This window comes from Pongo pygmaeus, chromosome X (genome assembly GCF_028885625.2).
Source record: "Pongo pygmaeus isolate AG05252 chromosome X, NHGRI_mPonPyg2-v2.0_pri, whole genome shotgun sequence".
Taxonomy (NCBI): Eukaryota; Metazoa; Chordata; class Mammalia; order Primates; family Hominidae; genus Pongo; species Pongo pygmaeus.
The window spans coordinates 139,798,074-139,810,977 of NC_072396.2; the positions used below are offsets into that span (position 1 = coordinate 139,798,074).

General features: G+C 42.3%; 1 protein-coding gene across 12 annotated transcripts in view; it reads right to left on the minus strand.

The window, feature by feature from the left end:
- Nucleotides 1–12,904, minus strand: part of ZNF75D (zinc finger protein 75D) — a 66,777-nt gene that overhangs the window by 20,226 nt on the left and 33,647 nt on the right. For 2 of the 12 annotated variants that reach the window (XM_063660626.1, XM_063660622.1), the window contains one exon: nt 2,119–2,265. The exons of the other annotated variants lie outside the window; for them this stretch is intronic. The gene's annotated coding sequence lies outside the window, so the exon portion shown is untranslated. The remainder of the gene's footprint in view (nt 1–2,118; nt 2,266–12,904) is intronic. 12 annotated transcript variants of the gene reach the window in all.

Below are 12,904 nucleotides of genomic sequence, written 5' to 3' on the forward strand. Positions count from 1 at the left end.
ACAGAGATGGGTCGATGGCATGGTGTTTTAACAAAGGCCAATTCCACCCTGGTATGGCTTGCGTCTGTGTCCACAGCAGCTCTGTCAGATTTGCATCATTTCTGTGATTCCCAAGCTGTCTGCTGAGCAGAATGCTCAGCATGGATTTAGAGGCCAGACTGGGTCTTAAGTATTTGTTTGCCTTCCTCCTGGTGCTCCGTGTAGATGCGCTGGGACTGACTTCAGAGTGTCCCTGAGCCGTGACTGCTTGACTCCACAGATCCACAGATGGCTTCAGGAAGACAGGACAACAGAGATACACACACACACACACACACACACACACACATACACACACACACACGGGATCATAAAAGTCAGCTTTGTGACAACTTGTGATTTTAAATGTCAGCTGTATCATTTCTTTGAGTCCCACATATGCATAAATGTATTTCTAGAATATCTTTGTTGGCCCATGAACATGTCTATCAATTCCTGTTTCATTTGCTAATATTACAGACTAAGTTTTGAGTCCAGAATGACAAGCTCCCCCTCTTACATAATCCTTCACATTTTTTCCAGTATAATTGCATTCCAGTTACACATACACTCAAAATTGTGCTATAAATTATGATTGGGATTGCACTGGATATACTGATTTATTTAGAGGAGAATTGACGCCATTGCAAAAATTGATCTTCCTTTTCAAAAAATGTAGTATTTTAAAATGTTATGTGAATATTCAAACTGGAAGCTCATAAAAAGTTGCATGTGTGTTTTCCTTGTATTTGTCCTCATCTTTCTAGGTGTTTCATAACATTTGCAACCAATGTAAATAGGACATTTTATTTCTATGATATTCCCTATTTAAGGAAGACTATGCAGATTTTTAATTTATGTATTCATTTATTTTTATTTTAGAGATGGGGTCTCCGTATGTTACCCAGACTGGTCTTGAACTCCTGGGCTCCAGCGATCCACCCCCATCAGCCTTCCAGAGGCTATAATCCAGCTGGGATTATAGGTGTGAGCCACTGTGCCTGGCCTAGTATGAAAAGCTTTTATGCATTTAACTTCTATCAATCCACCTCTCCTGGCCTACTTCCTAGGTGATTGCCATGGTTTTCTAGGATGTCAGTTCCTTAAGAGAAAGACAGTTTTCCACTTTCTTTGTTAATAAAATACTGAATACCAATAAGTTCTCTTCCCACTGCAAATTGTTTAGAACACTGAACACGGCCTCAGGGTCTTTACATGGTTCTGTGGGGGCTAGGAGAAAACCTGAAGGACTGGGCCTTCCTTCCCTGCCACTCAAGAAAGGGAGTGTGTGACCTGGGTCGCTTTACAGGAACCTCAATTTCCTCAGTTCTTACATAAGATTGAGCGGGCAGCCAGTGTGCAGGCAAGCCACGTCTCCCCATAACAGTCATTTTAGTTCCTCATGAGAACCCCACTATAAAAATCACAAAGCCCTGTACTCACCGTTATCCCTCCGACAGCCTGGAAAATCCATGTCCTGCATCTAGACAATACCCACCTGGGTCACACTTTAATGGTAACAATATAGTTATTCTAGATCAGATACTTGGAAGGGAATATGGCTTGAGACATATGCATATGTCTCAACAAACTGGTCCAGTTTTAGCATAAGATTTTCCAAGGCATTAAAAGCCCACCTGCATCCCAGGTCCAAAGAATAAAAGTGTGGAGTTCCACTGCTCTGAGCTTTGGGAGGGGGTTACACAGTTGTGCGAGACACAGCAGTGTTTAACTACAGTGTTAAATTTCTGAAACTAAACACTCCATTTACATGAACTGTGTATTATAGAGGGAGCGATTGCAGAGTCATGACCAAAACTGGATGCAGAGATTGACAAGCAAGTGGGAAATTCAACCTAAGACTAATTCCCTGATTGGAACATGGCAGACAAAGTTGCTGATCACTACCCAGGGAACCTGGCAAGATGCAGTGGGTGCTGTTAATCTACACAAAGGATAAATTTTAATGAAGGGATTTTGCACAAGCCAGGGACAAGCTCTGAGGCCAGGATAGCTGAATGTTCCATCCAGGAAGGAGACACGTAGATGGCACCCAGCCACAGGATATACCTACTTCCTCTCCCAGCAACGTCCACTTACCCTATGCTGCCCTGAACCAGAAGGAAGCCAGGTGATGGTTGCCAGTATTTGAATCTTGCAGACTGTTGGCATTAGGTTCTGAGAGCAGTCGTGAGTAATCACAGTAACCGTGACTTCACTTGGTTCTGAACCAATCAGGCCCTGGGACTCAGGGAAAAAGAGAAAGTGTGCTAAGGAAAGAAGTCATGTTTCCTCTCACTGTTTACTCTCTGGTCCTGGTCTTTCTTCAAAAGAAACCCGAGCGGTATGACAGGTAAAATAGTCTGATATACCAAGATCACAGAGCATCCTTTTGTGCCATAACCTAACTAATCTACCTGATAAACCTCAACCCTGTTTGGTAATCGGGGGGAAGGTCTGGGAGAGTCATTTGTTCAAACTGATACAGAGAAACTACAGAGCAGTGGGTAAAAACACAGGCTTCAGATACAGGCTTTTTCAGTTCCAATCTCACCTTTCTATCACTTGGGCAAGTCCTTTAATCTCTCTTGAGAGGTCAAAATAGAGAACATAGTTGGCATCCACCCCTAGCCTTGGCATTATGCCAGATTCAAGTATAATACCACTCAGCACTTTTTGGGGTGATACTGGGTCAGTTATCAGAGGTGAGTACAATCTTTAAATAACTGAGATTATGTTCCCAGGATGGAAACGCAGAAGGATGGGCCTTAGAAACAGAAACTAGGTAGCACCTGAGAATGTCCAGTTTATTTCTTACACAAGGGTTTGGAGTAAGATGCATACCTGCTTCACCAATGATTTTCAAAGAAGGCAAATCCTATTTGAAGCTAAAGTCACATAAAGAGATTTGGAATGAGGAAACAAATTATAGCAGCCTGTAGGTTGTAGAATGAAGAAATACAAATGTAAAATAATGAATTTTGTTATGGATGGATTTACCAAAGAGACCTACTCTCTCAACTTGCTGCACAAAATGCAGTAGAAGGAAGCCTCTATCCCAAGTACAGGGAAAACTCAGAGGTGAAAAGAAGGCAGCTCTGCAAAACAGCAACATAGAATTGAGTTAAAATTAGTGTGAATATAAGAATTACGTCAACACCTGAGCTATAAGCTAGCACTTTGACTACAAACTAACAGGTCTGTGTGAGTCAGGTGATGATCAGATTGATACAACAGTGTGTCCTTAATGTCCCGGGTCCCATCAGGCTCCTACACAGCCCCATGTGTGAGACAGATTGAATAAATGATATGGTTGGCATTTCAAATCAGATGATGGCCCAAACCATGTCTGTGTGGTGTGTGGCAGTGAGGAAGAGGTCCCCAGATCCACTTGATTACATGGAATTCATCGTCTTTTTCAGGCTTCCTTGGTTGTGCTGTTTAACTGAGGTTGTGTGGAGTAAAACACACACATGTTTTTATCACGGATAAAAAACTCCTTAAGCCAGTCCCAGTGAGCAGGCACTGAACATCAAGAAGTCAGACAAGGTCTTGTTAGGGGGCAGGAGCCAAGATGGCCGAATAGGAACAGCTCCGGTCTACAGCTCCCAGCGTCAGCAACGCAGAAGACAGGTGATTTCTGCATTTCCATCTGAGGTACCGTGTTCATCTCACTAGGGAGTGCCAGACAGTGGGCGCAGGTCAGTGGGTGAGCGCACCGTGCGCCAGCCAAAGCAGGGGCGAGGCATTGCCTCACTCAGGAAGCGCAAGGGGTCAGGGAGTTCCCTTTCCAGGGGTGACAGACAGCACCTGGAAAATCGGGCCACTCCCACCCAAATACTGTGCTTTTCCGACGGGCTTAGGAAACGGTGCCCCAGGAGAGTATAGCCCGCACCTGGCTCAGAGGGTCCTACGCCCACGGAGTCTCGCTGATTGCTAGCACAGCAGTCTGAGATCAAACTGCAAGGCGGCAGCGAGGCTGGGGGAGGGGCGCCAGCCATTGCCCAGGCTTGCTTAGGTAAACAAAGCAGCCTGGAAGCTTGAACTGGGTGGAGCCCACCACAGCTCAAGGAGGCCTGCCTGCCTCTGTAGGCTCCACCTCTGGGGGCAGGGCACAGACAAACAAAAAGACAGCAGTAACCTCTGCAGACTTAAATGTCCCTGTCTGACAGCTTTGAGGAGAGCAGTGGTTCTCCCAGCACGCAGCTGGAGATCTGAGAACGGGCAGACTGCCTCCTCAAGTGGGTCCCTGACCCCTGACCCCCGAGCAGCCTAACTGGGAGGCACCCCCAGCAGGGGCAGACTGACACCTCACACGGCCGGCCGGGTACTCCAACAGACTTGCAGCTGAGGGTCCTGTCTGTTAGAAGGAAAACTAACAAACAGAAAGGACATCCACACCAAAAACCCATCTGTACATCACCATCATCAAAGACCAAAAGTAGATAAAACCACAAAGATGGGGAAAAAACAGAGCAGAAAGACTGGAAACTCTAAAAAGCAGAGTACCTCTCCTCCTCCAAAGGAACGCAGTTCCTCACCAGCAACGGAACAAAGCTGGACGGAGAATGACTTTGATGAGCTGAGAGAAGACGGCTTCAGACGATCAAATTACTCCGAGCTACGGGAGGATATTCAAACCAAAGGCAAAGAAGTTGAAAACTTTGAAAAAAATTTAGAAGAATGTATAACTAGAATAACCAATACAGAGAAGTGCTTAAAGGAGCTGATGGAGCTGAAAACCAAGGCTCGAGAACTACGTGAAGAATGCAGAAGCCTCAGGAGCCGATGCGATCAACTGGAAGAAAGGGTATCAGCAATGGAAGATGAAATGAATGAAATGAAGCGAGAAGGGAAGTTTAGAGAAAAAAGAAACGAGCAAAGCCTCCAAGAAATGTGGGACTATGTGAAAAGACCAAATCTACGTCTGATTGGTGTACCTGAAAGTGACGGGGAGAATGGAACCAAGTTGGAAAACACTCTGCAGGATATTATCCAGGAGAACTTCCCCAATCTAGCAAGGCAGGCCAATATTCAGATTCAGAAAATACAGAGAACGCCACAAAGATACTCCTCGAGAAGAGCAACTCCAAGACACATAATTGTCAGATTCACCAAAGTTGAAATGAAGGAAAAAATGTTAAGGGCAGCCAGAGAGAAAGGTCGGGTTACCCTCAAAGGGAAGCCCATCAGACTAACAGCGGATCTCTCGGCAGAAACCCTACAAGCCAGAAGAGAGTGGGGGCCAATATTCAACATTCTTAAAGAAAAGAATTTTCAACCCAGAATTTCATATCCAGCCAAACTAAGCTTCATAAGTGAAGGAGAAATAAAATACTTTACAGACAAGCAAATGCTGAGAGATTTTGTCACCACCAGGCCTGCCCTAAAAGAGCTCCTCTCCTGAAGGAAGCGCTAAACATGGAAAGGCACAACCGGTACCAGCCACTGCAAAATCATGCCAAAATGTAAAGACCACTGAGACTAGGAAGAGACTGCATCAACTAACGAGCAAAATAACCAGCTAACATCATAATGACAGGATCAAATTCACACATAACAATATTAACTTTAAATGTAAATGGACTAAATGCTCCAATTAAAAGACACAGACTGGCAAATTGGATAAAGACTCAAGACCCATCAGTGTGCTGTATTCAGGAAACCCATCTCACGTGCAGAGACACACATAGGCTCAAAATAAAAGGATGGAGGAAGATCTACCAAGCAAATGGAAAACAAAAAAAGGCAGGGGTTGCAATCCTAGTCTCTGCTAAAACAGACTTTAAACCAACAAAGATCAAAAGAGACAAAGAAGGCCATTACATAATGGTAAAGGGATCAATTCAACAAGAAGAGCTAACTATCCTAAATATATATGCACCCAATACAGGAGCACCCAGATTCATAAAGCAAGTCCTGAGTGACCTACAAAGAGACTTAGACTCCCACACATTAATAATGGGAGACTTTAACACCCCACTGTCAACATTAGACAGATCAACGAGACAGAAAGTCAACAAGGATACCCAGGAATTGAACTCAGCTCTGCACCAAGCAGACCTAATAGACATCTACAGAACTCTCCACCCCAAATCAACAGAATATACATTTTTTTCAGCACCACACCACACCTATTCCGAAATTGACCACATACTTGGAAGTAAAGCTCTCCTCAGTAAATGTAAAAGAACAGAAATTATAACAAACTATCTCTCAGATCACAGTGCAATCAAGCTACAACTCAGGATTAAGAATCTCACTCAAAACCACTCAACTACATGGAAACTGAACAACCTGCTCCTGAATGACTACTGGGTACATAATGAAATGAAAGCAGAAATAAAGATGTTCTTTGAAACCAACGAGAACCAAGACACAATATACCAGAATCTCTGGGATGCATTCAAAGCAGTGTGTAGAGGGAAATTTATAGCACTAAATGCCCACAAGAGAAAGCAGGAAAGATCCAAAATTGACACCCTAACATCACAACTAAAAGAACTAGAAAAGCAAGAGCAAACACATTCAAAAGCTAGCAGAAGGCAAGAAATAACTAAAATCAGAGCAGAACTGAAGGAAATAGAGACACAAAAAACCCTTCAAAAAATTAATGAATCCAGGAGCTGGTTTTTTGAAAGGATCAACAAAATTGATAGACCGCTAGCAAGATTAATAAAGAAAAAAAGAGAGAAGAATCAAATAGATGCAATAAAAAATGATAAAGGGGATATCACCACCGATCCCACAGAAATACAAACTACCATCAGAGAATACTACAAACACCTCTACACAAATAAACTAGAAAATCTAGAAGAAATGGATAAATTCCTCAACACATACACCCTCCCAAGACTAAACCAGGAAGAAGTTGAATCTCTGAATAGACCAATAACAGGAGCTGAAATTGTGGCAATAATCAATAGCATACCAACCAAAAAAAGTCCAGGACCAGATGGATTCACAGCCGAATTCTACCAGAGGTACAAGGAGGAACTGGTACCATTCCTTCTGAAACTATTCCAATCAATAGAAAAAGAGGGAATCCTCCCTAACTCATTTTATGAGGCCAGCATCATCCTGATACCAAAGCCGGGCAGAGACACAACCAAAAAAGAGAATTTTAGACCAATATCCTTGATGAACATTGATGCAAAAAACCTCAATAAAATACTGGCAAACAGAGTCCAGCAGCACATCAAAAAGCTTATCCACCATGATCAAGTGGGCTTCATCCCTGGGATGCAAGGCTGGTTCAATATATGCAAATCAATAAATGTAATCCAGCATATAAACAGAACCAAAGACGAAAACCACATGATTATCTCAATAGATGCAGAAAAGGCCTTTGACAAAATTCAACAACCCTTCATGCTAAAAACTCTCAATAAATTAGGTATTGATGGGACGTATCTCAAAATAATAAGAGCTATCTATGACAAACCCACAGCCAATATCATACTGAATGGGCAAAAACTGGAAGCATTCCCTTTGAAAACTGGCACAAGACAGGGATGCCCTCTCTCACCACTTCTATTCAACATAGTGTTGGAAGTTCTGGCCAGGGCAATTAGGCAGGAGAAGGAAATAAAGGGTATTCAATTAGGAAAAGAGGAAGTCAAATTGTCCCTGTTTGCAGACGACATGATTGTATATCTAGAAAACCCCATTGTCTCAGCCCAAAATCTCCTTAAGCTGATAAGCAACTTCAGCAAAGTCTCAGGATACAAAATCAATGTACAAAAATCACAAGCATTCTTATACACCAATAACAGACAAACAGAGAGCCAAATCATGAGTGAACTCCCATTCACAATTGCTTCAAAGAGAATAAAATACCTAGGAATCCAACTTACAAGGGATGTGAAGGACCTCTTCAAGGAGAACTACAAACCACTGCTCAAGGAAATAAAAGAGGATACAAACAAATGGAAGAACATTCCATGCTCATGGGTAGGAAGAATCAATATCGTGAAAATGGCCATACTGCCTAAGGTAATTTACAGATTCAATGCCATCCCCATCAAGCTACCAATGACTTTCTTCACAGAATTGGAAAAAACTACTTTAAAGTTCATATGGAACCAAAAAAGAGCCCGCATCGCCAAGTCAATCCTAAGCCAAAAGAACAAAGCTGGAGGCATCACACTACCTGACTTCAAACTATACTACAAGGCTACAGCAACCACAAGAGCATGGTACTGGTACCAAAACAGAGATATAGATCAATAGAACAGAACAGAGCCCTCAGAAATAACGCCACATATCTACAACTATCTGATCTTTGACAAACCTGAGAAAAACAAGCAATGGGGAAAGGATTCCCTATTTAATAAATGGTGCTGGGAAAACTGGCTAGCCATATGGAGAAAGCTGAAACTGGATCCCTTCCTTACACCTTATACAAAAATAAATTCAAGATGGATTAAAGACTTAAATGTTAGACCTAAAACCATAAAAACCCTAGAAGAAAACCTAGGCATTACCATTCAGGACATAGGCATGGGCAAGGACTTCATGTCTAAAACACCAAAAGCAATGGCAACAAAAGCCAAAATTGACAAATGGGATCTAATTAAACTAAAGAGCTTCTGCACAGCAAAAGAAACTACCATCAGAGTGAACAGGCAACCTACAAAATGGGAGAAAATTTTTGCAACCTACTCATCTGACAAAGGGCTAATATCCAGAATCTACAATGAACTCCAACAAATTGACAAGAAAAAAACAAACAACCCCATCAAAAAGTGGGCGAAGGACATGAACAGACACTTCTCAAAAGAAGACATTTATGCAGCCAAAAAACACATGAAAAAATGCTCACCATCACTGGCCATCAGAGAAATGCAAATCAAAACCACAATGAGATACCATCTCACACCAGTTAGAATGGCAATCATTAAAAAGTCAGGAAACAACAGGTGCTGGAGAGGATGTGGAGAAATAGGAACACTTTTGCGCTGTTGGTGGGACTGTAAACTAGTTCAACCCTTGTGGAAGTCAGTGTGGCGATTCCTCAGGGATCTAGAACTAGAAATTCCATTTGACCCAGCCATCCCATTACTGGGTATATACCCAAAAGACTATAAATCATGCTGCTGTAAAGACACATGCACACGTATGTTTATTGCAGCATTATTCACAATAGCAAAGACTTGGAACCAACCCAAATGTCCAACAATGATAGACTGGATTAAGAAAATGTGGCACACATACACCATGGAATACTATGCAGCCATAAAAAATGATGAGTTCATGTCCTTTGTAGGGACATGGATGAAATTGGAAATCATCATTCTCAGTAAACTATCGCAAGAACAAAAAACCAAACACCGCATATTCTCACTCATAGGTGGGAATTGAACAATGAGAACACATGGACACAGGAAGGGGAACATCACACTTTGGGGACTGTTGTGAGGTGGGGGGAGGGGGGAGGGATAGCACTGGGAGATATACCTAATGCTAGATGACAAGTTAGTGGGTGCAGCGCACCAGCATGGCACATGTATACATATGTAACTAACCTGCACATTGCGCACATGTACCATAAAACCTAAAGTATAATAATAATAATAAAAAAAAAGTCAGACAAATCCCTCAAATGCAAGAAGCCCACCAGAAATGTGCAGGTCTTTTTAATCAACAGACAACTGGGGAGGCACAGAAGTGACATCGACTTGTCAAGGTGGCTATGGATGCTGTCATAAAGCAACTCCAGGGTGAACATGGCCTTGGACAAAAAGTCATGTGGCTTATGTGCTGAGGCTTGCCCAGAATTTTGAGAAATTAAATATAATTAGAACAATAAACTCCTCCCATGTTCGAGCCATTAAAACAGAGTCTGTCATTTCACTCCTTTGGGTTGGATGTGTGTTTGCTGACAGGGCTTACTTGGGTTACACTGGAAGGGGCTTTTGTTCATCCTAACGCACAGTGCAGGGGTGCTCAGACACGGAGCAGAGGGTGAGATCATGCTGCACACCAGATCTCCCCCACCATCAATCTGAAAAACACTGCAAAGTCGAAGTGATGTAGTACTTGGCATTCAAGGACCAAAGACTCTAATCTCTAGCCATTTTGAAGAGACCACCCTGGTGTTTCTCTCTAAAACCTAATGCCTGTCCTAATGAAAAGACATCATTTAAGAGCAGACCAACAGCTGGGCTGGGGGTTTGGGACAGGTTTCATCATTGCAGATGTCATGTCCACAGAGCCTTCCAGGGGCAACTGCTCTGTTCAGTGTCCCCAGGAAAGTGGAATGCCCTGGTGGCTTTTTTGTGTCATGTCAAACAAACCTTCAGGCCACAGCCAATCAAAGATAATTAATTTTCCTGAAGTGAAGCCACCCAATAGTCCAACAAGACATATGAGATGGCTCCCATTGAAAAAGCTCTGTCCCTAAGAAATATCCTGAGCAAGTCAGATACGCCAAGAAATCTGAAATGGGAACTATGTGCGCAATTGGTGACTGAGAAGTGAGAGCTAAAGCTGAAGAGGGGACAGGGAGAGCAAAGAGGTCAGAGCCATGGTGGATATGAGCAAGCTTAAGTTAGGAATAAGATGAAATTAACGTAAAAGGAACCATTAAAACCATAACAAATTCCAAGCATTTCTCTTGTCCTTTAATGTGAGCTGCAAAATAAGCCTGCAAGCAGTCATTCTGTCCCCTCCACCTCTCCTTCCCAATTCCCTGTGCTCTCACAACCCGTCCAGCATTTCCCAAGTCCCCTTCCTGTGTGCCCTCCCCCACCTACATCTAAGGGGCTGTTATTCTCTCTCCCCTTAGCCAGGTCTCTTCTAGATCTGTATTAGATAGAAAATTTAACTCCTCTATGTCCATTTAACTCTCCTCCCTGTCCCTGTCAACTTTGCTTTCCCTGCTCTGATTCAGCATTGCCAAAATAGAGCCACAAGCCTCTCCTCAGAGGAGGCAACTGACTGTAGGTTGGAGGGGGAGGGTTTAGAGGACATCCAGGTAGAGGGGCCTCTTGGGCGCACTCTTGGTGGGAAAGCTGCCTGGATACTCCTCTGTTGGTTACTATTTTTCTGCAGTTCAGGATCAAACAGTGGCTGTACCAGCTGGTAGAGAATCAGTCTTTTTGGTTGAATACCAGGGGATATGCAGCTGATCTGGCTGATAGGGGATGTAGCTGGGTGAGCTTTCCCCACTTGGTAGGGAGCATATCTGATGAGAGCAGGGAAAATCGTGGCTAGGCCTTTGATACCCTGTGAGGCTCAATTATGCCAAGGCAGCACATGGAATTTCAGGCCTTGTAGAACATGGCAGTAGACAAAATTGCTGAGAAGAGTGAATGAACTAAGAAGAGGAGTGAGCCAGCAAAGCATGGTGAAGAAGGCTGAGACTCTGAGGGTGCAATCAGCAGCTGACAGCAGTAAGGCAGTCAGGAAGAAGGAGAGCTGGGTGTAGTCTCTAACCCACAGTGGGAAATAGCCCAATCTTTTAAATTAATTCATTTTTCATTGATAAATAAAAATTGTCATGTACAACATCATGCTTTGAAATGTGTATACATTGTGAAATGGCTAAATTAAGCTAATTACATTACATTACATGCTTATCATTTTTTTGTATATGGTGAGAACACTTAAAATCTACTCTTTCAGCAGTTTTCAAGAATACAATACAGTTAGTTACTAGCTGTAGTTAACATGTTTAACAACAGATCTGTTGAACTTGTTTCTCCTTTCTAACTGAAATTTTGTATTCTTTGACCAACATCTCCCCTCACTGTTCCAGGCCCTGGCAGCCATCATTATCTTCTCTGCTTCTATGGGTTCAACTTTTTAGACTCCACATAGAAGGGAGATCATGCAGTATTTGCCTTTTCTGTGCCTGGCTCATTTCACTTAGCAAAATGTCCCCTAGGTCCATTCAGGACATGGCTTGATTTTTTATTGATAATTTTGTACCTGTTTATGGGATACATGTGATATTTTGTTACAAGCATGGACTATGTAACGATCAAGTAAGGGTATTTGGGGTGTCCATCTCTTCAAGTATTTATCATTTCTATCTGTTGGGAACATATCAAGTTCTCTCTCCCAGCTATTTTGGAATCCATAGTACGTTTGATGTTAACTATAGTCGCCTTACTTTGCTATCAAACATTAGAACTTATCCCTTCCATCTACCTGTATGTTTGCACCCATTAACCAACTTCTCTTTATCACTTCCTACCAACACACCCTTACCAGACTCTGGTATCTATTATTCCATTGTCTCCCTCTATGAGATCAACTTTTTTAGCTCTCATACATGAGTGAGAACATGAAATTATTGCCTTTCTGTACCTGGCTCATTTCACTTAACATAATCACCTCCAATTCCATCCATGTTGCTGCAACATGGATTGCGGAATTTTTTATGGCCAAATAGTATTCCACGGGTGTATATACACTACATTTTCTTTTTCCACTCATCCATTGATGGACACCTAGATTGATTCCACATCTTTGCCATTGTAAATAGTGCTGTGATAAACATGTGAGCGCAGGTATCCCTTTGACATACTGATTTATTTTCCTTTGGATAGACAGTAATGGGATTGCCAGATCATATGGTAGATACATTTTTAGTTTTTTTGAGAAATCTTTATACTGTTTTTCATAGTGTTTGTACTAATTTCCATTCCCAAAAAAGTGTATGAGTTCTCTTTTCTCCACATTCTTGCCAGCATCTGTGACTTTTTTTTTGTGTTTTAATAGTAGCCATTCAAACTGGGGTAAGATGGTATCTCATCATGGTTTTGATTTGCATTTCCCTGATGTTTAGTGATGTTGAGTATTTTTTTCGTATACCTGTTGGCCATTTGTATGTCTTCTTTTGAGAATTGTCCATTTATGGCATTTGCCCACTTTTTAA